At 42.3% G+C, this 25,387-nt stretch overlaps 1 protein-coding gene across 3 annotated transcripts in view; it reads left to right on the top strand.

Annotated features, from left to right (window-relative positions):
• The window catches only part of htr2cl1 (5-hydroxytryptamine (serotonin) receptor 2C, G protein-coupled-like 1), a 124,227-nt gene that overhangs the window by 41,789 nt on the left and 57,051 nt on the right, over window positions 1–25,387 (top strand). The gene's annotated exons all lie outside the window — the stretch shown is intronic.

Raw genomic sequence — 25,387 nt, 5'->3', positions numbered from 1 at the left:
GAGGAGATGAAGAAGAGGAGGGAAGGCTCGGGGTGCAGCCCAGGAAAGTGAAGATGACAAAAGCAGAGGAGGAAAGAAATATGCAGGAAAAGGGTTGAAGTGCAAGAGGAAGTCAAAGGTGGAGTTACCGTCCAAGTGTCCATGGATGATGGAAACAGATGTGTGAACCTCTTGTTTCTTTATTTCAGTTTAGATACAGAATCAATATGTTTCTGCCTCATTCACCAGAAAGTCCATGAAAAAAACACCTGAGGAAACAAACATTACTGGAAATAACTTCAATGACTCAAAGACAAGTGGCATTATGTAACACGTTTTTGTTTTTAAATGTGGATCAGTTTGAAATATTGCTGGCAGTAATAGAATAAGAACGAGCTATGAGATGATTATCGACTGGCGTCTTTATTAAAACGGGGACTTTTATCGTCTGCATGGTAACACCTGTAGTATTGAGCCACATTTGGCGGTTAGCACCATTAACCACAGCTGACAATGGACGAGCATCTGCATTTTATTCCACCGAGAGTTGCTGTATTAAAACAAACAAACAAACAAACACACATACACACACACACACTTTGGAAGGAAACGTGTTGACAGAGTGCTGGCAGGAAACGGAAATAAAATACAAGGTTGATGCAAAAGGTGTAGGAATGGAAATTAACTGGAAGGAGAAGGAGAAGATCCTGACAGCATGTGTGAGAGTAGCTGGAGGAGCATCAGCGTAATAAACCAACATATAGATATTCTCTGACTCGCTGTTTCTCATTCATGCATGCACAGTGTGTTCAGCACCGGGGGATGATGGAGAGGAGGGCGATGAGCATCAATGGAGAGGAACAAGGTTGACCTTCCACCTCGGCTTGTCGCCGCAGAGATGGCAGCAGCCTCTCAGACCGACAGAGCGTGAAGTCATCAGCGCTCCCCTCCTCTTCCTCACCCACTGGAGTGAGTGTGTGTGCTTTTGCAGATGACGGCACTGTCTCACTCTCCCTGTGTTTATATATCTATCTCTCCCAGCAGCATATGGACGTCCCCCGCTGTGTCTCTTTCTCCGTCTCGTTCAAAGTGTAATGTGCTGCAGCGGACTAAAAGACTGCGCTGGTGGCACGCGATGATGAGGATGAGGAAGGAGGTGTGACACTGAGGCGCAGATGAATTTGTATTCCTCATTCTACCTCCCACTGTGATTCTCTTACCTCTCTCTTTTTCTATTTATTGAGACTCTTTTAGAATAAATAAAAACAACAGGATGTAGGATTCTCATTTGACTTTGGACTTAAAATGCTGTTGATCATTATTGAACTAAATCCAATTTATATTATTTAAGACTTCTCTTCTCCCCGCTATCGCTTCAATTTCTCTCATCATTCATTCCCGATCTCTCCTTTATCCTTTTCTCTCTCCCTCTCCTTCCCTTCCTCCATCTGTCAAATAATGTGTTGGTGATGATCACCTTTGCAAGATAAATGGGTCTTTTTTCCCCTCTGTGTTATTCAATCTGCGCGTGTAAGACCTGTATACATGCATGAGTGATCATACTGCAACACACACACACACACACACACACACACACACACACACACACACACACACACACACACACACACACACACACACACACACACACACATGTTCGGTTCACCACTTTGGACCAAATGTTTTATTTCTACTTCATTTGATACGCATCATGTAAATAGATTCATTCAGTAACAAAACATTCCCTGCTCACAGGACATGTTTGCACAACCACACACACTCACAGTCACACACACACACACATTTTTAGTATTGCAAATCTCCACTGTTTGTTTAGCCCTCCAATCACGCAATGCTCTGTGTTCAGCTATTTGTTTGACAGTGATGCACAGATTAGTGTGTGTGTGTGTGTGTGTGTGTGTGTGTGTGTGTGTGTGTGTGTGTGTGTTTATGCATTATGATAAACACAGGTACATTAGGCAGCTGTAGGTCCCCTTTGGTGTAGGTGATGAGAGGTAAAAAGTAACTGCACCAGTTAGTCTCTCCAGCTGTCAGTCAGCTGTGGAGACTCTCCATGTGTCTGCACACGTGCACTGTGCTAATATTCATAAAGGGCCGAATGCATTTATTTTACTTATTCATTATTTGCGTCTGTATTTATTGATATTTTGATTGTGAATTCATTATTTCATAAACCAGAAAATTAATATTTTTTCATTAGGCTTAATGTTTCAGGGAAAATACATAATTTGTATGAAACCCGACGCTCAGGAATGATCATGTGACTGAATGTTGCTCACAGATAGATAATTGAAGAAAGTTATTTGTGGTCCGTTTTGTTGTTTAGATCTACAATTTTACAGTCCAATTTTTGTTCTCTTCACATGTGTTGTTCATGTCGTCATCTGCCTCTGAGCTGTGATGGAAGGAGGCTTTGTGCTCTGCTGCAGCTTTATGTTAAAGCTCATTGACCTTTAGGCTGGTCATTCATTTGACATGTGTCCTTGAAGTAGAGATGTCTACTCCTCCAGTAGTCAGGTTGGTGTAAAAGTCTTTATTGGTTTCAAACCAGTACCAAAGGAGTTACTTAACCATCACAAGTCACTGGTTAACCGCCAGGTGTAGGGGCTCAGATTTCACAGCCACGTGGAGAGAGCAATGTAAAAATCCAAATATGTAGACAACTTGATTTATGGCATTATGAATATATGTTTGAGTTCTCTCTACCTTTTGCCGATATTGTGCTGTTTCCATAGCAGGACATGTACTGTGTGCTGCAGTGAAAAACGAGGCCGCGGTGATTTATAATGCCAGCCTGAATGGCTCGGAGTTCAGAGCGTTAAGAGGTTAAAGGTGTGATGAATCTGTGATACTGTGGCGTTGCACACAGAGAGGGAGCAGTCAGTGCGTGCTGAGGCTCATTAGCTTGTACGCTTGTGAGTGGAATCCAATACTTCATCTGTAATAGCTACACATACGCTAACACACACACGCAGCGTTGCAACGTAATGGTTATTGACATCTGCCCATTCAGCCTATTGATGCATATGCCATTGCTGGCTTTCTCCCTCAAAAGCATCTCACTGCTTCTTTGTTACCATTTTTCCTTTCTGTGGGTTGGAGCTATTATCAGCTCTGCACCGTGCGGTTTCATCTACACTCCGTTGAATACGACCCCCGAGGAGCCAGAGCCAACCTGCTTGGCTTCTTTAGCTGAGCAAGTCATTAATTACAATTAGCTGGAGCAAAAAAGGCCAGAAACATTTTACAGATTTGAGTAATTTCAGGAAATGGCACCGTTTTCCTCTATACAGAGCTAAATAATGTAATTGTGCAGGGTAAAGAAATCACATATAGGCAGGAAAATGATAGCGGCCGATCTGCTTTAGTAGAACAAGAAAATGTCATTTGTGTGCCATGGCTAATTTAAGAAATGTAATTCACTTCCTATGAATTCTGAATGGACGGTGGACATTCGATTTGGCCATTAAAATCTTAATGAAAACAGGAGTAAACATGCATGAGAAGCCAATTAAGCCTCGAGATGTTATTACTTAACTTATGGGGGAAATAAACCAGTGTCTTTGTACAGACGCTAATGTGTGATGCTAACTAGATGGCTTTGGCACATGGCTTATCTTTGCTGTATATTGTTTGGAAATGGGAATATTGCTGCATGATATCAAATGTTTAACCGGAATCTTTCCTCTTCTCTTTTTCCCTGTTTGCGATTAAGTACATGTATAATTGTAGAGGTGGGAGAGAGAAGCAGGTGGATGTACTGCACCGTAATTACAGATTTTACCATTTCAGTTCACTAGTCCTTGGGAAGTACAGGAATCGGACCCTGACGTGTGTTGTCAGGATCCGAACAACAATCGGCATCTTCTTTTGCACTTGTCAAATGACCACTCAAAAACTGACACAAGGAGAGGGGAGCACAATGAGAGGAGTGTGATTATTATTATTATTATTATTATTATTATTATTATTATTATTATTATTATTATTATTTGTCATTTAGCAGACGCTCTTATCCAGAGCGACTCAGGGTCAGAATGGTGCTAGCCCCTGGGATTGAACTGACAACCTTCCGTTCTATTGAGAAGCCTAACCACTTAACCACTCGACCCCCACCACCCCATAACATGATAAGGAGCGACAGGTGACGGCAGGGTTAACGAGGGACAGGTGACAACAATCAGGGTTAACGAGGGTCAGGTGACAACAATCAGGGCTAACGAGGGTCAGGTGACAGCAGGGCTAACGAGGGACAGGTGACAACAATCAGGGTTAACGAGGGTCAGGTGACAACAATCAGGGCTAACGAGGGTCAGGTGACAGCAAGGCTAACAAGAGTCAGGTGACAACAATCAGGGCTAACGAGGGACAGGTGACAGCAGGGCTAACGAGGGACAGGTGACAACAATCAGGGCGGGGCAGACAATCACACAAAGGCAGAAGAGTGAAGATGTCTGTAGCGAAAGAGGAAGTAAGTATCAAAATAAAATTTCATGAAATCAGGAACAAACCAAATCCTGACTCTAGTGATGTCATTAGGGTTACGTCACCTGGGCTCGGAGACTTTGGCCTGTGTTACGAGTTGCAGAGTTTGATCTTAAAAGACATGGGGGGGGGTCTACCAGGCAGGGAGGGTCTGTTGTCGAATTGCATCATGGGAAGTAGGATCTAGTATTACTTACGCTTGACAAAATGTCAGGAAATCTGCTGCATCTTTTAATACTACTCTTAATACTCTTTTAATGTTGCTCTATATTACAGTGTTCAGGCTTTATGTATTCATCCTGAGCATTTTGCTACAGGACATTAGGTTTATGCTATGAACCAAGTTATTTGTCTTCTGCCAAATGAGTCCAATTAGAGTCATGTGGAACATTAATTCAAATGTAAGCGCTCCTCTGATGTGGAAAGTCTTTCGTAGTACTGTGAATTATTATTACATGATTTGTAGTGAAAGTAGGATGTTTTTACAACTGAAATTCCCTGCGGGTACCATAACGTTTCATTTACATTTGTGTTGCTGTCGATACAGCGTCATCTTGAGATGAGACTGCTCAACTGCCTCAGAGATCAAAGGCAGCATAAAAAGCTGCTTGTGTGTGTTTGTCAGAGACATGTTTGATATTCTTCACGGGTAACCGTATCAGGGATTCTTGAACATCCACACATACCATAAGAATTCTCCACCGCAGGTGCAACAAAGAGAATTCAGGTGTTTGATCTTTTACCGTAAAACACCGGAGGATTTCTTCAGGCTACCACACGTACTCACACTCTCATGCAAAACCGTTGATCTCGACAAAAAAAAAGTTGAGAACACCTCCACCTCCACCCACTCACACAAACACAAGCACACACCTACACACAGCTCTTACCAGTCAGGGTGTTACATTGGGTTGTCAGAGAAGCCCATAAGGCATGATGGTCCTCGCACCCTTTCAGTGTGTCTCTTCACTTTCCCAACGAGTAGTGACACTAGTTTGCTAAAATGGACTTCTTTAGATGGAGGGAGACCTTGGAGGGCGAAGGTGTCAAGGAGATGACAGAAACTTGTAGACCTGCTGAGGAGTCTGGAATGCCAGAATCAGAGCGGCATTGTAAATATACTTGAAGGTTCTTGAAAGGTCCCAGACGTCTGCCAAGATGTATACATATCTGAGGACTCGTGCGTGCATTTAAAAAAACTGCTTTTGGCTGAAAGGTCCATGGGAGAAACCATATTATTGTCATAACAAATTCTGCTATCATATCTTACCTGTTCTTAACTCTCATTATTGCATTAAAAACATCCTGTAGGAACTTCCTGCTTCAACTTTGACCTACCGCCGTTATGGCTGCAACTAACAACTATTTTCATTTATCAATGAATTGTTCTGTGAGAGCCGCTACTCCTTTTGCGTTGAAAGGAGCCAGTTGAGGTGGTTCATCTAGTAAGGATGCCACCTGGGCGCCTCCCTAGGGCCTCCGATCCCCCAGTTGGAGCTGAAGGATGTGGCCCGGAGAAGGTGTTAGGGGTTCCTTACTGGAGCTGCTGCCCCTGCGGCCCGACCCCGGATAAGGGTTGGACGATGGATGGATTATTTGTTTCGTCTGTGAAATTTCCAAGAATTTGTGACAAAACCTTTGACATCTGAAGCTATGCAAGAAAACACCTGCAGGACAGAAACATCAGCACTGACTCAGCCCGGTCTGATTTGGGACGTACATGTAAGAAGACAAGAGAATTGTGCTCTGACGCAGCTTTAATATAATTGCAAATTACTGTAGGGATGCCACACAAGCCCGGAGGTGGAGCAACACGAACGTCTTAGCATGTTGCTATTAGCCTTCTGATCCTGTCATGAGGGAGAATTGTCTCTGACACACAGACGTACACACACACACACACACACACACACACACATGTATACCATTCCACCTTCAGACTTTGTTTCTTATTCTTTCACATACAACTTTTATTCTGTTTGATGTGCTTCTTCCTCTACAGCGCACACACACACACACACACACACACACACACACACACACACACACACACACACACACACACAGTGTTTAGTTATGTATTCATATATTCAAAACTGCTTGTTTGCTTTTATCCGATGATGTTGCCCCAAAGGCTCGATTGTGCTGGTGTGTGTGGAATCATGTCTGCTCTGTACACTAGCTGCACATACTGTACGCACACTTGTACACACGTGAGGTTTACGACGTAACACACGTACACTAAACGATGTATCCTCAAATGCGTGTCAAATCTAATGAAGAAAAATGTTGACGTGAGTCCCGGGGTAGCCCAAAGGCCTATAATGTAATATAACTGTGTTTTTCTAAACTTGACGTGGGAATAAAAGGATTAGCTAAGGTCAATTTAAACACTAAGGCACTTACGAGAATAATCAGGAAGAATGCAGAGTCGTCTCAGCTTTGGTCCTTCAGGGTGAGTCGCATTTGTTTTTATTTTATCCTCATTTCCATAAGTATGGCACAAAGTAATGATATATAATACAAATGAGGATTGACACAGTTGTTTTATATGCAGCGTGGAGGACAGAGAGACACTGTTTTATTCTGTTGTACTGCTGCCGCATAATTAAAGTCTAGCGGCGGCAGCAACACCCACAGTGCTGCTCCCTCAGCGCTGCTGGATTCATCATCCACCTCCGCTAAAAGGTTAGCGAGATGCTACCCAACCTGTATGCAAAGATTCACAGGTCTGACGATGCTCATCTAGACAGGAACTACACGACAGTAAGAGCTTCAATTTACTCTATTTCACCAGAGTAATCCACTCTGTGTCGATGCTTTCAAAGGAGTGCCAGGTACAAACTTCAGATTCAAATTAAAACAGGACACAAACAGAAGAGAGGGAAGTGAATAATCCCATTCTTATGCCTAAAACGTAAATATGTAGCTGTCCCAGTATTTCTTGCTATTCAAACTGCCAGGAATTTCTCACAGATGGTTGATGGTTGAATAGCAAGCTGACACTTTGTTCTAGAAAAGTGAATGCTTCTGTACAGGATCACCAAAGTCGGTCAGGTTCGTCCTCTGGCGACCGTGAATAGTCTGCAAAGTGGTGACATCGTCATCCCTAAAACCATGCTGCCAATGTGAGTAAGAACACCAGAATGAAGATGCTCAGAGCAGTATTGTAAGCGTAAAGCTCACTGGCTGTGCTGTGGGTGTGTTTGAGAGTTGGACACCAAGTGCTCTTTTGCAGTTTGTTGTTATGGAAATAAAGTATAGAGAGCATTTTCTTTTCTTTTTTATAAAACTCTTGAGGTTTCTACAAAAGCTTCTTTTCTTCCTCAATTTGTCTGTTTACTCATTCAGTGTCTTGTTTTTGACTAAACCATTTTCAGAACTACTCTGATTCTCTCAGGGGACATTGCAGATACAACTTTTAGGATCCACAAGACTTCACCACGCTTTGTACAGGATACAAAACAATTTTTTGAGAACACAGTTATGATGCTGACTCAGACTCCCTCGCCCACACGATCTACGTCTGTAGCAGAACCTTGGCGGGCGCGCTTTGCAGGAAAGCGTCTAGGATGTTTGAGTCACAGGGTTGAAGGAGAAGCTGGGAGGTCAAAGGGCAACAGCGGTAGAAAAACGGTGGAAATAAGCGAGTTTATGAATGAGAGGAAGCTTCAGAAACTGATCCTCTGATTGGACGTGTGAGATGTGAAAGCAGTTCTGTCCATGTATAGGGACGTCGTGACCTCACACAAGTAAGATTGTGTCATTGCAGAGCTTCGTTCATCTCTGTCCAATTGTGCGCTCAAAATCAAGACACAAACAAGAAAGAAGACAGAGAGGCTCTGGCACTAATATATAGGCTCAGTATCATCTCTACACTTAAGTAATATAATCCATGTCAAACATATTAATAACCTGTCAGCCAAATTCAATTGAGAAGGTCCACTGAGTTTGCGCTCCGGCTCAGTTGGTCTCTCAACCAATAAAGAGCCAGGAGTGCAAGGTGTTTACAGAACGGCCCACGGGGGTAATACATCGTTTAAAGGGAGCAATATGTTCGCTGTGGCATTGTTTAATTGCTTCAATAAAGTGAGGACACAGTATAGAAGTGTCACTACTAATGTGTGCTGATAAAGCGCTTTGTATGCTGTTTACCCAGTTTCAGCTTATTATTGTATTATCGATTAAAAAAATAAATAATTTGCCTTCTCAATTTTAAGTGTAGTCTAAAATATTAACGTAAATGTAAATGCATATATCTTATATGTGTTTGGGCAAGATACAGTCCAGACCGAATGGTACAAAATATGGAGGTGCTAGTGGGAACATTCGGTTTAATAAAGCACCTACAAACCCTGCCATGACGTCAGCAGTGCAAACAAACTCTTAAATATTCCGTTTTTAAAGAATATCTCTTCCTTTATTCATTCCTGCACACCTCCTTCCTTGGTCTAACACCATTTCCTTACAATATATCCTCCTATATTGTCTTTGGGGGTTAATTATCAGGATATTGGTCATTCCAGGTAGGAAATGAGAAGGACCATTGGAAGTTAAGTTTTAACAAGGGTGCCCTGTCCTTGGCTGTCAAAAATAAAGTGAATGTTCCTTTTCTCTTCTTTCCAATTAGTGTAAAAGTGTTCCTTTCAGCTCAGGACATGGCGGGAGATGTATCTCTCTACCTGTCAAAGGTTGTTAGTGGGGAACTGGAACCTGGGTGGTGGTCGAGCGAAGAGGGTGTAAGTTTGCATTTATACATTTCATTTGTGTGGTAAAATGAAGTGCATGTGCAGTGTGTGTATAACGGGTATGCACAACTCTATTTCCTTCTATTATTACCTCCGTCGCGTATTCGGCTCGGTTTGTCTGGTTGTCGGCAAGATTGCTAAAAAAAAAGACCGCCCCCATTTTCTTGAAACTTGGTGGAAGGGTGTAGCATGGGCCAAAGCAGAAGCTATCAAATGTTGGAGCGGATCTGAATCACGAGGCGGATACACAAATGGTGCGGTTAACATTGCGAGATCGGGCATTTGAGCTGCAGTCATGTGGTGTCGGAATAATGATGAAACTAAAGCGTTCTATGTTGGTTATATAAGACAATCTGCAGGATGAAATCAAGATGCATGTATTAAAGACAAATTATACACTAAATCCTGTATTAATATCAGGTAGACACAGCGTTACTGTCTGCAATTGCAATCATCTGTACACAGGAAGGATCATTAGGCAGTGCAGGTCCTCAGGGCTCAACATCTCTGAGCAGGTCGGGCTCAGTATGTTTTCTTAAGTGACACCAAAATGAGCACAGGCTCACACCCTACGACATGCAGCTCATTAAATGGTATATGAGAAGCCATTGTTTCTGGCCTTATTAAGAAAATAAGTACAGTGTATCTCTTGTCCCTTTTTCTGGGCTCATCTTTTGTCATCAAAGTTGAAGCCGGCTGATTAGTGTACACGCACTTGTGGAAGTAATTTAAAGTTGAAAGAGTGGAGAAGATCCCGTAAGACTGAGTCACTGAGGGGGAAACTATACTAGCTTCTTATTCCCACTGGATACTTGTTAGTTCTACCGTGCAGTACGTAGTTCCTAGTATGCACCAGATGGCGTTTAGTGTGCACCAGTAAGTGTCTGGTATAAACCACTATACCTCGTAGTGTGTACTTGATAGTTTTAATTTGCACGTACAAGTGCTTTTTGATATGCGTCATATATGTTCTAATGTGCACCAGAAACGATACTGCAGGAGTCTGCCGTATGTCATTTACCATCTCTTTCTTTCTTCCATTTCCTGTAGTGACGCTGTACAGAGCAATAAGGGAGGTCGAGTAAGTTGTACTTTGAAAGATGTGAGGTTTGACATCAGTAAGCAATCGGTACACGAGATCCTGCAGGATACTGTTCTGTGGCCTCTCTGCTTCCAATCACATCCTCCTTTTCCGCTTCATTGACCAGCAGGTCGGTCTAATTTGTTAGTCAATGAAGTCACTGGATGGTTTGTAGTGCTGCCAATGAAAAGGTGTGTTGCGGCCTCCTCATTGTGCATGCTGTGTGTATTTCTGTGAGTACCACACAGCGCCTGCAATGTGGAGGCTGAGACACGCAGAGACGTCTCGCACACACTTGCCACATGCATAGTTTGCTCAAGGACAAGTGACACAAATCAAATAACAAGCTGTTTTCTTTTTTATTATTAGCTCACATACTGTGTTTACACACACACACACACACACCCGCAAGATTTTTATAACATTTAAGTCCATGATCACATCCTTTTTATAGATAAAAGTCTCTAAACACACCCACAGGCACAAACGGGTTCACCCTATATATTGCCTTATCGACTGACCGCACAGCATCAACTGCTTTACATGACATGAATCAAGTAGCACAGGTCAACACAGGGTTCCTCTCCACCCGCAATCCATATACAAGTGGTTGATCTGGCAACACAGAATAGGGAAGTTATCTGTGGTTGTGCTTATCTCCTGCAGTTGGAGCTCTAGCAGCGTAATGACCCCTGTAAGATCCCAGTTCAGTGCTACACAGATGACGAGTTGTACAAAGCTCTGGGTCTGCTGTGGTTAATGAATAAAAAACACATTATCCCATGTAGCATAAACCCTAATTATACAACCAATGTGGTGCCTGGTTCCACTGGGTTGTTACCGCTAACTGCTATCAAAATATAATATAAATAATAAATAAGCCTTCACTTGATGTCGCATTTAAGAGATTTCCAAACATCTTTCACAGTGTTTCCTCTCCCCTTTAGCTCAAATGCTAATGTAGCTTGTTCCTCTGATGACGCCGAGTGTCTCAGTTCACCGGCTGCCGTACCGTCTCCTTCCCACGTTTTCTAATTTTACCTCTCCTTCCACATCTGTCATTCTTAGTTCCACTTGCTCGGCCAGCCCTGCCTGTTCAATCAGGTGCATGCTAATTAGCTTAGTGTGGAGCTAGCCAATCCCACGGGGAGTGCCACTGGGTAATTAGCTCCTGGCTAATAGACATAGCAATGGCACAGGGAAGTGGAGACCGGCACTCGGTACCAGACAGTTGTTTGTCTCTGGTGGGGCTTGCTGCGATGTTGTCAGGGTGTGTAAAAGAGGATGCATTAAAGATGGGGGGAGGGAGGGAAGCTGATAGGAAGTGGAGGGAACGGGAAGATTTGAGGAGAAAAAAAGAGGTTAAAGGGAGACAGGACAGGTAAATAGGGTAAACATTTTTAACGAATAGATATCACAATAAAACCTCCCCAGTTGATTAATTATAGCATAATCTTTTCTATTATAAGTTTTCTGAAATGTTATGTTAATTATGCAAATTTATTTTGATGAATTTAGGAGACGCAAATAGACAAAGCGTGGTAAAATAAAAACCTTTCCAGGCATGTGGTTGAGTAAAAATAGCTCAAACTCTCAAAATGTATCAGCACATGAAAAAACAATGTTTTAGCCAAATAGCAGGACTGTTGGATTGGACTGTATTAGCTTTAGCTAGATGGACCCAATGAAGCGCCAATTGAGCGTAGAAGAAGATTCTCTTGCAGGGGATACAAGTAATAATCCTTGAAATGTTCTTTAACAGTACAACAAGCTTAGGGAGTTCAGAAAAATAAATATATTTTTTAAATGCATACCAAATAGTGCCATGCTTCAGTGCGGTTGCACATGGGACGTTCCTGGAGTTGCTGGCTAAAACTCTCAGACAAAGAAGAACCCGACATGCTGGATGCATGTGGTTTGTTGGTTATTTTATTTTCACAGTGGTTTCCATTTCAGGAAAAGACAAACTTCCCGACAATAAAACCTTTCTTTTCCAGAAAATTATTTGCTTAGCGTCGGGATCGACGGGTCCAGAGGCTCATTTCTCCGAAGAATCAACCAGTAGTGGAAACATTTGTTTGGAGGATTTCAAAAGGAACGTGGGAGGGAAAATGTAAAGCTACTGATGATAAGAGTCATAAAAGCTGAGAGTTGGTACTGTATGTAGGATGGTAGTGTAGGAAGCAGCTGTCTTTGAACAAGCACATTCAGAGAGGGAGAGGAATAGCTAACAAGGCAGCCAGGCTGGTTTTGTATTTATCTAAATCAAACCGAGGCAATGTATTCTGCATGAGGACTGATACAATGACAGATGAAGGAGAGACTTTTACGTAGATTAGAAGTTGAAACCCTTTGACGTTTCTTTCTGCAATGCACTATAGTTATATATCCACTGAATGTTCTCTGGAGAGAGTAAAGGTTGATCTTCTTATACCGTTGGAGCAGATTTTTTTCCACCTGTCATTTAAATCCCAGTGGCTTGAATAATGCCAGATTCTGATATGAAAATCAACCATTTTATCTGGTTTCCCTTTTTCCTCAAATGTGTTTCTTGTCTAAGTAACAGGTAGGGAGGAAGCAAGGAAGAGAAACTCACTTAGTCTTTTTTAGCTTGGGGCGAGTCCAAACTTGTCCTTGTGTAAGGAGGGCACACACACAGAGACGTCCCTCGCCCACACATTCAGACACACATGGAAACCAACATGCAAATATGCATTTGTCCCCAACAGACACACAGTCGCACACACACACAGCCAAATTATTCATATATTCAGAGAGGCCTGACTCAGGTTGCGGAAATACTCTTGCACCGGTCCAGCCCACGCTCCATTTAACACATCTGAGTGAGTTACTGCGTGAGTAAATGGACAGTGCAGTCACCTTATAAACAGACTGTGGACAATGTTTCACAGAGGAGGATGCACTACGTTACACACCAGTCCAATAGCTATTTCACCGCATTAGAACCACATCCCAAACCCTTCACACATCACATCACCTCTTGTTCCTCAACACAGTATTTCAAATTATAACTGATGCTTAAAGGCGTCAGTAGGCTACATCTCTCTGACATCGTAATTAGGGAGGCTGCGTCCAACACACTAACAAGCAGTTACCAAACGGACTCTCCAGGATAATGTAACGATCAAATGAGTTTATTGTATAATTATTTAAACTTGTATTCAGCCTTTCACTGTGAAGAAGAAGCCAGTAAAAGGCCGAAACTCTTTGTTGTTGAATTTGTGAACTAAAAGGCTGCAGATGTACGACCAGCTTTCTCAACTACATAATCTTTAGCTTCTTCGAGCGATTGGATATTCTTTGGGAGTCACAGTCAGCAGGAGCTCCTGTCTATCACTTTGTAAATCTAATGACCAGGGTTCAAACTTCCCCCTCAAGCTCCTTTTCCACTTTGAGGAAAGTCTGGAGGAAAGTGTCCGCCATTATCCCCATTTGTATCGTTATCACGTCTCACGCATCTCATGATGGCAAGATTTTTACCCCACCATTGAGTGGCCATTTGGAACGACTATAAACGATGTTCCCTTAGTAAATTGCTCAAGGGCACATCAACCTAGTGGTGAAGAGGAGGATGTTTGAGGATATCTCAGTATCTCAGAGAAACAACAATCTGTCCGTTGTCTTTGTTCTGTCTTCAACTCTAAGCTATCAAATGCAAAATAGTTGATGTTCTCAAAGTAGACTTTTCAGTTTTATAGTATTATTGCTTTGTATGTCGGTTGGTTGACCCGTCAGAGTGTGTGAGCGTCCGGCTGTGTTCAAGCTTTGAGCTTTACTGTTCAAGCCTACAGAACACCACAAAGACAGAACTGATCAGCCCAAACATTTCCCTTCCTCTCACCTCTCCAAGGCTCTGTCTTGATCTTTTGCTCGCTGAGGATGTAAAGAGGGGAATTTAATGACAGGTATGAGAGAGGAAGAGAGCAGGGTCTATCGATCTTGCTCTATAGAAACTAAAGGGATGAAAGTCAAAGTCAGAGAAACGGGAGCGGAGGTGCATCCTAAACTCTGTTTGCTCTCCAGGATTAAATCAGAGGTAGTGTAGTCTATGCATCGGACTTTTGTTGAATGAATTGTTCCTCCGTTCTAACTTCACTCAATTGCAATTTCTCCTCATCCTGGTTGGCTTCCAACAAACCAACGATCCATTTTGGGTCCAGATCCAAGCTGGTATTACCTGGATTTGTTAAACTATTAGTGCAACAAATCCTTTCTTGAATCTTTCACCTCCTCTCTGTTCTCCTTTTGAGATAATACCATCAACATGTGAAAGACAAGGAAGGAAGATGTTACCCTTAATGACTGAAGTTCCATCGTGGTTAAATACACCATGAGATATACGTTTAGCATCATTATTACTATGTAGCGCACACAGACTGTAGCCTCCCTTATTTAGCAGACAAAAGGAATACAAAGTGCATTTGTGTGTAACTATTTCAAGCTGTGGATTAATACACGTTCAGGGCTCTGGTGAGTGTGTCTGACGGGAACATGGCGTAGGTGAGACTGGCTCAAAGCTGCAGGTTCATTAAAATGATAAAATAGTGTTGCTCACTGTTGTATTTTAATGGGTTTTCGGGAAACTCTATGGCACAGTCGAATAATTGCAAAATCATTGTTAAAGCATGTCATGGTCATAACCCATAAACATGACACATGGGAGGCAACTTGTCTCTATAAATCGTGCTGCGACAGACCCCTGCCGGGCAGATTCATTTCAGATACTGTTTGGGAATGTAGACAAAGCTAAAACAATGTGCAACACATACAGCGTCCATCTGTTTCTCTGACCACACACACACTCCCCGTGTTGAGCGTCCTATTGGTATGCAGCACCAGAGACGCTGGCAAAGTCATTACGCCTCGGTCCATTAATGCACGTTATCTTGTTCTTTCTTTTTAATCATTTTTCTGTCTCTTCTTTCTCTTATGGACATTTCCTGCATCTTCTTCCTCCGTCTTTGCAAATGTTGCTTGAATCTCTTTGTGTGGCTTCTGTCTTGGTCCTGCTGTCTCCCCTTTGTCTCCCTCTTAGCCTCTCATTAGATTTGAAAACCCTAATGAAAAACACCTCCTCCTCCAGCCACCATTTTCTCTTCCTTTCATCCCTTTTATTTCCCTGCATCTTCCTCCGCCTCCTCTCGTCTCCACTCTCACCTCTTCAGCTGCTCTGTCCTGTTGTTTTTTTCCACAGCGACATCCACCATTTGGGGAAGAGAGGGGGGGGAAGAGATACAAAACAAAATAGAAAGTCTGCAGCACCTGCTCTAACAAAATGGCTGCAGACGTGACGGTGGGATCGAACATCAGGATGTGAAATTGCAGCATTTGAGGAGGCAGTTGTGCTGAGAGTGGAGACATCTGTTTAGACAGTTAAAGCGTGAATGAAAATTATAACCTCTTGGCATAAACACCCTTCTCTCCTCGCCTTTCTCTCTATAATCTTGCTCTCTCTTCCTCCCCCTCGTCTTCTCCTCTCCTTCTCACTCCATCTCTTTCCTGTGTCTCTGTGGCAATGAATACTGAATCAGTCAGAGCCAGACGGTGTGTGGGGTCTCCCCGGAGGAGGGATGAAAACACTCTCAAAGCGCACGCATACGAACGCACACAAGCACACTGACATATGCCCGAGCAAGAAACCCCCTCTGTCTCCGCCCGTACGAACACACACATGAGGACGTGCTGAAATTGTGTAATTTTCCTTATCTGCACTCACCGAGTCTCAAATGGCTCCAGTGATAGTGAATTGGGAGGCTCCAAGGAAGAGATTAATGGAAACACACACTGATGCTGCCACACACATGGAAAGACACACACTTTGCAGAGTTGTGAAACGCCTTGCACGTCGACACTGTTGCCGCCTTTGATCGTATCTTTTTCTGTAATGTCGTTCTGTTATCTGGCAAACTATAATCCGACTCGTCTACCTCTCTTCTCTTCCTCAATCTTCGCCTCTCGTGGTTTCGCTTTGAGTTTGATTAACATTAATTTAGGTATGTGTCGGAGAGCGTAATCTGCTTCGCTGGGCGCCGAGGCCCCTCGCCACCGGATTAAAAGTTTCCACTTGGCAAAGATGCTGATACATTGCATAACCAAACCGATACTGTACACACGGCTCCTCTATTTAAGAATTATAAAAGCACACAAACTGAATCCAAAAGTCCACATTTCTTGTCTTTTCAACGTCAATAATAAACCTTAAATTTCAAGGTTCTGTTCCAAATTAAATCAATATATGCAGTCTGAATTTGGATGAAACTCAGGCCATTAAACTCATCCCAGTTAACACCAATTGAACAATTGTTTTGACTCAAATGATGCCGATTTCAGTCTAGGCTGAAATATCTCCGCCAATATTGGACAGACTGAACTGTGTCACTGGATAATTGTTGATTTCTTTTTTATAAATCAATGCAGAGGTGATAAGTATTTGCGGGAATTTACTTTTCTCTTTGGCTCTCATAAAATAAATGGAGAATTGTACCTTTTTCCCGATGTAAGTCAAACGGGGAAAGTCTTTGTTGGCCTGTGGCGTCACATGGCGGAGCCGTAAGTTGTAATTACACCGTTTCACCACTGTGTCAAATTGGCTTTAAAGCCCGGCGCTGTGATGAACGTGGTAAACATTATACCTGCTAAACGTCAACATGACAACATTATCCTTGCATGTTGTTAGCATGTATCTCAAAGCCAGATTTACTATGACAGCAGCTCGTTATGCCGTCAACTCCTCGACTCCGACCACAATGCATTGCTCTCCCGGTTGACCCGCAGTGGAACCAGCACAGGGTATAGTAGTTATAGAATTGCTGTATTTTGTTCTCTAATCTGCCAATCCAATCTATATGCAAAATGTAATCACCGGAGCGAGCCTTTTCGCTTTCATACTCTGTGTTTGTCGTCTCAGTCCTTTCCAGAGCTTTTTTATACATGTTGCATTCTCTTGATTGTCGACAATAATCAAAGCGTTTGAGGTTTGATTGCGTCAAAGTGTGAACCTTTCTCTGTCTGTGCCAGCATGTGTTTTAGCAAATGGCAGATTGCCACTTTACTCATGGAAAACTCTCGAAATTGTTTTTGATTCACTTTGACTCGATCAATGTGGACCTTCAGATACAGTGAGGATCGGGAATGATGTTTGTGTGGCATGTCAAAGCACAGAAACAAAGGAGCACGCCTGGCTTATCAAACAAAATCAAAGGCGTGTTGGTACGCATGCACATCTTTCTTACAAAAGAAAAACGTGTCGGAGAAGAAATGTGGCAGAACTCTCTGAAACGAAACCGACATGAGATTTTCCCTGAGGCTGTGCATTGGTGATAAGACGAGAGAAGTATGAGTCGGCACATAAAAAACCCCCACATTTCATGCATTCCTTGAAATAAGCACCGAACGCCTTTTTTATGCGCGTTATTTATTGTTGTAATAACTAGATTCGGATCCCGACACAAAAGAGGAACCACGGCTTCTTGCAAAACTGTTGGCTCGCTCGAGGGAAGCGTAGAAGGTGACACGGGGAAGATGTGGCGATAAACATTAATGGACAGGCAATGCGGAGAAATGACAGGGTAAGTGTTAGGAGGAGGGAGATATAGGGCCTAACGGGAAGTTGGGAAAGAAAAGGAATGAAACGGAGGGTGTGGAGAGATTTACAGTTGTGAGAGAAAGTGGCCACAAATAACAAAGGGATTCATGGATCTACAGGAAGTCCTTTGAAGAGGTTTCTTCAGACTTGTTGGCCATCGTACCCAAACTCTACCAAGAGAACAGAAAGAGGAGAGACGAGGGACTTGCAGCTTACAGTACACACGTACACATTATCCAGCCATTCACAGAGAAAGGTAGAAAACTACATGATAGAATGATTGAAGAAGCACCAAGGAGAGAATTAATTTCCCCTACAACCCCCGAGGGAACACAAGCAGCTGGAGTTGACATTTAAGACACCATGCTCTAGTGTAAAGATAAATTAAAAAAGTGATATTCCAAAGAGGGGGTTGAATGATCTAGTGGTCTGGACAATTAACTCTCTAAAGGCTTTCACTTTATTTCCAAGAATTCTATCTTTACTCCCTGCATGACCTTTCTTCAATGTCTTCCCTTCTCTGTAACTATCCAACCCTGCCTCTCTTTTTCATTTTCACTTCATCAGATACAGAAAGGATCGAGATGATAGAGACGATAGAAACAGAAGAAGGAAGGCTTTGTTTTTATATCCTATACGACACTTTTGTAGTATCGTACTACTTGTTTCTGGGGCTCTGTCGATCCTCAACCAAGATTTACCCTCCTGTTCGCTTGGGAGTTTGTGTCCCACTAACATGTCTCTTGAATCGATTAGCTGGAGGATCATCAGGCCCGGTGGTTTTCAAACGTTTTCTCTCATGTCCCTCTTTGGACTGCTTTAATCTAGACACCAGGCTCTTCTCTGAAGCCCTGAGCAGGTTTGGTTTTAGTCTGGCAAGGTGGCTGTTCCACTAAAAGTTTACTTTCTGGGTTAGGGGATAGGGTTAATAATATTCAAACACGCTCACTACTGTTTGAAAGTGATTCTTTGACAGCAGGCATGTGGGATGTCAAATTATGGAACTGCTCCAACTGGATGACTGAAATTCTTGAAATGCCCAAAATCCATGTGATCAGCAAACAGCCAGACTGTTGATCATTAGGGCATTAAACCTGGCGTGCCCCCCTTAAAGAGTTCATCCAACGACGGCCATTGTGGCTGGAATTGGGCCTGTCCCACAGCTATCCGGAAAATCCAGCCAAATAAGCAGCATGCATGCTAGTCGCTGTAAAAGCCAGTTCTGCATGGAAGAGACCGACTCCTTCAAACGGAGCCAGCATTAAAAAAAAGCAAGGCTGGACACTTTGTGCTTCTTCACGGTGTTTGTTTCCTGCATGTAGAGCTTTGCTTTTAAGCTCTGTCTTGCATTTACATTATTTTTCTCTCTCTAACACAAACACACACACACACACACACACACACACACACACACACACACACACACACACACATGCACGTACAATCCCACATGTAGTGCGCTTGAATGCCCTCTCCTCTGTCATCAACGGACTCTCAGAGGCGCTTTGTACTCCATATTTATGCACATCTATGAATGCAATTTCAGTCACACAAACAATCGCACACACACAGAGCCGGGTTAAAAGGGCGGAACAAGGGGCTGAGAGAATATTATCTGCATTGGTCAAGGCTCTAGCAGACTGACACACACACTCACACTCACACACACACACACACACATACACAGATGCTGGTTTAAAGGGTGTAACAGGCAGGTCTGACAGAGAATATTATCTGCTGTGGTCAAGGTCCGGTAGCTTGACATGCAGAGAGACACACTGGCTCACACACACGGCGTCTCGCCACTAATGCGTTGTGTTTTTTTCATTAGGACCCAGTCATTGGAGGCAATTACACGGGTCATCCTGGATTTTAATGGAGAAATAATGGCGTTGGAGGAAGGCAGAGAGAGATAGCGACAGTGAGGAGGCAGGAGAGAGAAAATGTAGAGGTAGAGAACAAATATATTATCAAGAAGAGGAGAGGGGCGACAGCGAGAGAGGAATAATGGGCTGCGTGCCCATCTAGGATGTGCAAAGTTGTGTTTTGGGAAGTTTCTATGTGCGTTTTATCGTGTTTGTTGCGGCTGCCATTAAACCGTATTGTAAACGTCCTCCACCAAGGTGCAAGCTACCGACAGGTACTCAAGAGGTACACTTGTGGTGGAATACACCTTTTAATATTGATATTCACTGCTTGTGTGTCGAGAGTGCAGCCTCCATATAAGTCCTTGAAGCCGAGCCAGGCTCGTTATGTATTATCCAATAAGAGGAATACGTTACCTGATGTCTTTATTGCCTCCACATACGCAGTGAGCTCATTGATCTTTTTTTCCTGGAACTGATACACAAGAAGTTTTGTGAATGAATGCTACGTATAAAGATACAACTTTATTAAATGTGTATGTATACAGAGCTTATTATCTTCAAATGTAATACAGAAAGTAAACAATTGGGTAATAATTGTAATTTTTTCAATATCAATATATCTTTTGTGCATTTATGTGAATTCAACCGTTGTATTTTTCTTTTTACTATGTACTTATTTATTTGTTTACTTATTTATTATATCTTCGCTGATGCTTCTTGTTATTGCGCGATCCTGTTTACTGCTGTAACGCTGCAAATGTCCCCGCTGTGGAACCAAAAAAGGATTACCTTATCTTGTGAATGATCTTTTCTCCACTTTTTATTCAGGGAATCCTTTTCTGCTTATTTGTTGTAGCGATCAGTGCTAAAAAAAAGTTTGTTACTTTAAAAATTGTAATGTATTTAGAGTGAAAAACACTTTATATGTGTTATTGTTGTAAATCCAGGCAGTAGAATGGTTCCCATGTGAATAATTGAACAGGCGGCGGATGTTTGCACCATGCCTCCAAGCTGTCAGTGTAACTTCCTCACACACATTGGTCCTCTGTCAGCCGGCAGGATATCTGATCAGTGATTGACAGTGACAGATCTGCTCACAAGTGACCCGGGCGCCAAGACTTTAGAGGCAGTTCTGTGTAATTGTTCTTTTTGGCACAATAGATGACAGGAGGCCGCACTCAGTCACTAATGAAGTCTCTCTGTAGATATCCTTAAGTGCTTCATATTTATGTGGTTGTAAATCTAAAGTGGTTTTGCTTAGTCGCCTCTTCCTTTAAAGATGGTTGAATCATGACTTAGCATTTCAGAGATCGCTCAAACGGTTTAGGGCGATCAGTGGAACGAGACCACGACAACCTCTGGTCTCGTAGACGTTTAAATCGTGACTCTGCATTTTGATGAAAGTCAGAGCATGTAAAAAGATGTCCGGTCTCGGTTTGTTGAGTTAAACGTGATTTAGTGTTGCTGCTGCTCTAGGATGAAAGTGTGTGTGTGTGTGTGTGTGTGTGTGTGTGTGTGTGTGTGTGTGTGTGTGTGTGTGTGTGTGTTGCGCTTGAGTATGGAAATAGTATTGATTGTGCATTAAACATATTTAGAGAGAAGATATCCCTATACTGTGTGTGTGTGTGTGTGTGTGTGTGTGTGTGTGTGTGTGTGTGTGTGTGTGTGTGTGTGTGTTGGCTCCACTATATATGGAGACTCTATTAATTTTTTTCTTTAACACTGTGCCTTTATAAAAAGAGAAAAATCCCTTTGATCCAAGTGTATGTTCAGTGAAAAAGTATTTCTATTTCCTATATATGTGTGTAGTCAGCCGTGTTTTGAGTCTGTGTGTTTCTGTGTCTGTGTGTGTGTGTGGGTCCCATCTGTTTTCCAGCCCATCTCCTCTCGTCTGTCTGCTCTTGGCAACAATCTATCTTCCTTCCCATCTGATGTTGCAGCATATCATTACAGAACCCACCAAACTGCGTTTCTCTTTTGTCCTTCGATTTATCTGCCGTGTCATGTTTTCCTCTTCCACTGTGCCCACTACAACGCTGCAGTCTGTTTTTATCTTTCTTTCTGCCTGTTTCCCCCCCCTAAATGTAGGTGCAACAGTTAGTGAGCATGCCCTGTGTGTGTGTGTGTGTGTGTGTGTGTGTGTGTGTGTGTGTGTGTGTGTGTGTGTGTGTGTGTGTGTGTGTGTGTGATGCTTTGTCAGATGCACATATTGTGAATGGCTGTATCACTTACTAGTGGTTCCATACTGCGAAACATGACTCTGTTGTTGGTTTAATTGCTACTGCTACGAGTGAGGTGTTACCTAGAGATGTAATTATGCACAAACAGTCCCCCGTGATGCTTGGATGGTTTAATATCCCTCACAATCTGTTCTGCATCATCCTGAACACGACTGATGCTACTTTTGTGCAGCAGAAGAGAAGTTCTAGACTGAGAGATGCTGAGCGGCATGGCTCCATGGACGGCAGTGTCCTCCACGTCCAGACTGAAACATCAACTGCAGAGGTTCTAGGTTCCCAGAGGATGATCCCCTCACTGTTCACCGCCACCACTCATCAACGATTGGATAGATTTGCCATGACATTTGGTACACACACATGTTCCTCACATGATGAGTCCTTTGGTGATCCGCTAACATCATGAAGACAAAACTATAGTTAGTCCAATATTTTCAAAACTTTTATTTTTGATTATTAAACAAACATTTAAGAAAGTTTTCCCTTTTCTAAAAAAAGTTAAAGACGACATTTATTACGTTGCTATCATGTGTGAGGTCTTGGCAAATGCATTTCCTATTTATACAAGCAGAACTTTTAGCTCTCTCTCTCTCTCTCTCTCTCTCTCTCTTTTCTCTTTTCTCTCTCTCTTCTCTCTCTCTCTCTCTCTCTCTCTCTCTCTCTCTCTCTCCCTCTCTCTCTCCCTCTCTTCTCTCTCTCTCTCTTTGCTCTCTCTCTCTTTTCTCTCTCTCTCTCTCTCTCTCTCTCTCTCTGCTATCAACTTAAACAAATACAGTAAGAAACCAACAGAGAAAACTGCTCTATCACTGAGCTGGCATAATAAGACTAAATGTTCGTGGGTTAAAACTAACAGAGCTCATTGTAATTTAAAATAATAAATGTATATAACATCTGTAAATATTTGATTGGATTGATGGATTTTTTTCAAACGTGTCAAATGTGCCTTATCACATCTCCTCCTCTGTCCTCAGAGTCCTGCTTGTTTGAATAATGAATTCTACTCATTAATGCTCCTCTGCATATTTATTGAAACGGGTCCTTGAACCTTCTCTTTCATCCGTTTGCTTTGCAGAGAAAATGTGTCCCAGACAGATGTAGTACGTGACAAACACATGACAAGTACACCTGGAAACTCATAAGTTCACTAAAGTTTCCTGCAATGTCATTTGCGCAGGTACACACACACACAGATGCACACATTTTGATGCTTTGGCATCATTGTTCTGGAAACTTTCATGCAAATAAAGCTCCTTTTCGATGTGAATTGAAACACTACATTACACGGACTACACCTTTTCACAAGTTTTAAGTATCTGCGATACAAAACTGTCGTATGTAATAGTTTATGAAAGCCATATGCAGCACTAACAGAGACGAGTTATCTATTATGCATCTAATGCGACCTCAACCTGAACTCAGCTTTCTATTATTAAATAATGTGATAAGATAAATTAAACTATTACTTTCCTCCCAAAGGACACTGAGTCTGCAGGCCAAGTGTTTACTCTACTGCAGCAAGATTTTAGTTTGGATTTCAGACTAATTACATCTCAATTATTTTCAAAAACAAAATTAAATCAAGTCAATTTACAGATTTACTTCCTCCTTGGACCTGTTACATCAGAGTTGAGTTCTTATGTAACAACTCTGAAGGCGTTTTAAAGCTTTTTAAAGATGGAGGATAGATTTTATTATTGTTTCAACTGAGCTTTTTGATTTTTTTACATTCCCAAAAAACACAGCTTTGCCAGCTCTGCCTGTATCAGGGGATCTAATTATCGAATTAGCAAACTTTATTGTTTTTTTTGTCATTTTTGGAACAAACTTTTCAGTCGCCAGTTTCTCTGTGCATGTTAAGCAGGCTGTATATCTCCCCAGATATATTAAAAGTTTATTTGGAAATCAATACGGAGAACTTGTGTCACGGCAGTATATCGTATTCCTGGCTTTGACCCTTGAACTACTTATTGTGGCTGCTTGTGATCGTGACATATTGTGATAATAGTGGAGGTCTAAGGTAGGTGCCCTGAGGGATCTCAGCTGGACTGAATTTCAGTGTTGCTTTCAATAATTATCTGAAAAAAGGGAGAAAGAGAGCGATAGGGGAGGCAGTAGAGGGAATCAATATGTTGTTGTTGTAGAAGTCAATACAAGCACAGAGTTTCCCAGCTACATGGGACTCACATGAATGCACAAACACCCAAATAGGACCAATTCAACTTTTGTTTTCTTTAAATAATGAGAAGGATATCGTTCCCCTTCCGACAGGCATGCACACAGGGAGGGAGTTTGTGTGTGAGAGATTGTTAGGGGGTTTTAAAATACCCTAATACTCTAACTGGATGGATTGTAATGGAAGTCGGTACAAACATTCATGTTCCCCACAGGATAAACAGTGATGACTTTAGTGACTTTTCCTCCACCGCCATCATCTACTTTGGTTTGTGACAAATTACCAGCAAAAGGTGTGACATGTTTGTTAATTGCTCATTAGCAAATGTTAGCTTTAAATCTATAAGATGGTCTGGTTTGAATGGTTTGAATCTTCAAAAGCAGAGATATTGGGACTTTCTATTGTCAGTCTTATTATAGATGGTCGATATAGACCGCCGACCACTGAAACCAGTAAAAAGTGTCCTTTTACCGGACTAATAAAGACACAAAGAAGTTGGCGAGGCGACATGTTTGGGATGGAATGTTTCCTCCACTACACTTTCTTCCTTTGAGTGTCAGGTGATTGACCGTAAGTGGAGTGTGAAATACAAAGCACACTCATGAGAACACATTCAACTCGGGGATAATGAAGTAACAATAAAACCAGCACTTTCACAAAAACCAAATGAAGGCTTCGGGTTTACTGTGATGGATTAGTTCGGTGTGAGGAGGCTGTTCATCCCACTGAAAATGAATGGATGGCTGCAAATGGATTCTTCTGAAGGGAGGAAACATGAGTTGTAAATGTAAACAAGAGGGGACAACATACACTATTGAAACAAGAGTAGAGGCCAGACCCAGCCTGGTCATTTCACCCTAACAGCCAATGCAATCTTTCAACCAGCCAGAACACAGCCCAATGGTCAAAGCCAATATATATACACACATAGCTGTACACAGATGCTGGCACACATTGCACTCAGGTTCTGCTCCTTGGAGGAGGTTATGTTTTCGGTGTGGTTTTCATGAAACTTGGTAGAAGGGTAAAGGAAGAACCCAATCAATGTTGGAGTGTATCCGACTCACTGGGTAGGATACACACATTGCCCCTCTAGTTCTAATGCTGGTTGTGTTTGTTCACAACACTAAATATTAGCTTACTGGCATGCCACAACAACTCTTGATACCTATTCAGTCAAACTCAAGAG

This window comes from Cottoperca gobio, chromosome 18 (genome assembly GCF_900634415.1).
Source record: "Cottoperca gobio chromosome 18, fCotGob3.1, whole genome shotgun sequence".
Classification (NCBI taxonomy): Eukaryota; Metazoa; Chordata; class Actinopteri; order Perciformes; family Bovichtidae; genus Cottoperca; species Cottoperca gobio.
This window is presented reverse-complemented; position numbering and strand designations above follow the sequence as displayed.